Source organism: Echinococcus granulosus (assembly GCF_000524195.1).
Source record: "Echinococcus granulosus chromosome Unknown EG_S00082, whole genome shotgun sequence".
Taxonomy (NCBI): domain Eukaryota; kingdom Metazoa; phylum Platyhelminthes; class Cestoda; order Cyclophyllidea; family Taeniidae; genus Echinococcus; species Echinococcus granulosus.
The window spans coordinates 87,673-90,895 of NW_020170462.1; positions in this window are offsets into that span (position 1 = coordinate 87,673).

The window sequence follows — 3,223 nt, forward strand, 5'->3', positions numbered from 1 at the left end:
CACTGTGATGTCGGTTGCACTCCATGAGGGAAGTGAATGGAGAAGGCACTGTTTATTCCACCAGATTGAGGTAGTGGTCTGTTTATTTGGGGCAGAAGAGAGGGTGTTGGGGGTGGGAGTGGGGGTGGGGGAGGCAGAGGGGGGAGGGAGTGAGGAAGGGATGGATGGAGGGAGAGAGTAGTCGAGGAACTGAGAGAGGAGGCCGTTGCGTGGAGAATGGAGGTGAATAGAATGCAGGAATGAGTGAATGGAAGGGAGGTGTGAGTAGCTGAGCGTGAGTTGTCGTCGGAAGCAGACGTCACATCTGTTCCACATGACAAGTGACTTGTGGTGATTTGAATGACCTAATTAGTTGTGACTGAGATTAATGGGGAGGTGGTAGCACCTACCACCCACCACAGTTTGGCACGTCGAGATGAAGCAAAGCATTCTCTATGAATGAGTGGAGGCGAATGTAGCATTCCATGTGCGAATGAGGAAAGTGTGGCCTCTTGAGGTGGATGGAATGGGAGAGAGCGCAGTGCTGATTGTTGTTGGCCTCGGAGGTGTTGTTGTGCAAATGTGCCACAATTCCATCATCTCTGCAGTGTGTTCTGGTGGTTCGCAATGTGTGGTGTGGAAGTGGTTGAAGTGGTGGGAAACCGGTAATGAGTGGTATTAAATACCTGAAGTGGTGGTGGTGGTGAAGTGCTGTGGTGGAGGTGGTGTTGGTGTTGGTGGTGGTTGTTGCTGTTGCGTGTTGGGTACAGAATGGAAGTGAGCAGACCAGATGGTAGTGCAGCATGTCAAGACGACTTGTCACTGGAAGTGAAATAGATGCACCTGTGGATGGGGAAGACGGTGTTACACCAGTGGAAGCAGATTCTTCATTGCATTCTTCTCTCCGTCCACCAAGAACCCGCACTGTGCTTTCCCATTTGGTGATGCATCCCAGATGACTGCAAATTCTCACAATTGACGTGACCATTAGTGGATGGCATGGCAGTCACGCACACAGAGTTGTGACAACTGAAGCATGATGTGAGATGTGTTTGCGATGTCGTGGTTGCCTCCACCTTGCACTTCCACAAATGATGGCATGTCATTTAGTTGCCATGCTTTTCCCACACTGATTGACAACCAATGTGTAAACAGTGACTGTTGGAGTGGGTGACGCCACTCACCGGTGGGAGGATTTCCACGTCAAAATGTGAGCCTGTCAATGGTGCATGATGTGGAATTGGGAAGAGGGGAGGCGAATGGTTCATTTAATGGCCGTACGACCAGTGTGAAGTGAACCACAGAAGATTGAGGAAGTGAGTGTAGTGTGAGGAGGAAAGTGTGAGTGTACAACCGACTTCGTGACTACGAGAGCGTTCTTGAATTGACCTGATGGTATCCAGAAGAGATGTGTGATTGCATGAGACGAGTTGGTCAGTTGGTGAGAGGGGAGACCTGTGCCTCGTGCGTCGATTGGAGAATGAGGTGGTGAGGTGAGACACATCCACCTTCAATTCATTGTGCTGCGAGTCGTGACTGCATCGAATGAGCAGTTTCTAGATGGTGTAGTGGAAGTGGCAGACAGTCCTTCCATCTTGCACAGCATTCATGGTGTGGCATGGTGTGGTTATACCAAATGTGCCAAGTGTCTGCGAGCACATCCTTTTGTGCGTTTGACATGCAGAGCAGTTGAATTGCTCTGTTTGATGCAAAATAATCATTTCTGTTCTAGGTTGTTGGCACACCTACGGACTTCGTAGCAGTGTTGAGTACTGGATGGTGGGTTGTTGGAAGTGGGTGATGGATAAGATGGCAGAAACTCGTATTTGATAGGAATGTGTGTGCTTGAAGCTAGTGCTTATTCGATTGTTGAGTAGGAGAGTCTCCTCCTCACTCTGTCTGCTGCGACTTCCCCTCTCGGTGGTTTGACTGAAGTGACTGGTGTTTGAATGGATTGGTGGCCTCCAAGGGAAGGTTTGTTGTGAATGTTGGGAGATGCGTAAAAGGGAAGGAGAGAAGGAAGTGGAAAAAGCACGCCTGACAATGCGACACGACGAGCAGCTGCTTTGGAAGACGGGATGCGGTGAGACAAAGGGAGTCGGACCCCTTGTATGCTGCCTGGATTGTGATTGAGATACCGCAACTTTGTCATCAGAGGAGGAGGGTGGAGAAGGAAGATGAGCGGAGAGAGGAGGAAGCTGAGGGGGAAGGGGAAGAGAAGGAAGGAGGGGAAAGAGGAAGAGGCAGAAAGAATCGACTTCCCACATCCTCCTCTTCCTGTTGTTGATGCCGTGGATGACTCTAGTGTTGAAGTAGGTAAGAAAGTGGTTTGCTCGTGAAGAGGGCTCAAACGGGAGGGAGAATACAGAAAGATGTACTTTGGGAGAGTCATGTGTCCTCGGAAGAGTAGAGGATTAATTCAGTCACAATGGACGCTAATAATGCTGCACTTACCTCATTGTTTTGCCTACCTTTCTAATCTAAACTTCTAACCGAAGCCACTGAGGTACTTTACACGAAAGTATGCAAAGTGCTTCACTGCAAGAAACGCGCCTTTCATGCAGAGATTGGCAAAACCCAGCACTTACAATGCAAACCCACTGCTTCAATACAGCCTCCGACATCGTGGCATCTGATCAGGAGCAGGTGAAAATGCGGGAAAATTAAGCCCTCCCTTTTTTAAGAACTCGCAATTTCCAAGGCAAACAATGTTTGCAGATGCAAGAAGGCGATTTTTCTCCCACTAGTGATGCAAAGGTGGTTCATTACCTCGACTACCTCTACCTCTCGCCTCTTGCTTCTTGACTGACTGTGTGGATGGGATTGGTTAAAGGCGAATCGCGAGATGAAGCCTACCACTTTGGCCACCGTCACCACACAGGTATGAGAGTCTGGTGTTCCCCTCTTACCAAGACGCCTAATGCAGCCCGTGACGTGTGTTCTTTCCTCACGTGGTGGTGGCTTACTCCAGTCACTCGTGTATTGCACATGGTGTTGCGTGGAGTGGTTGGACTGGCGTGTCGGTGTTGGTGTTGTTTGTCGATGTAGTGAGCTGGAAGTAGTCAGCGCTTGTGTACGTGTAAGGGATGAGATGTGGGCAAATGGTGGCCACACACGTGACCTCATCTCTGTGGCGCTGCAGTGATTAGCATAATCCTTGCATAAATGAGATTATCGCGGTGGAGGAGGTCATCAAATTGCCAGCATAATTGAATAACATGACTCATCGTCCTATCCGTTTTTC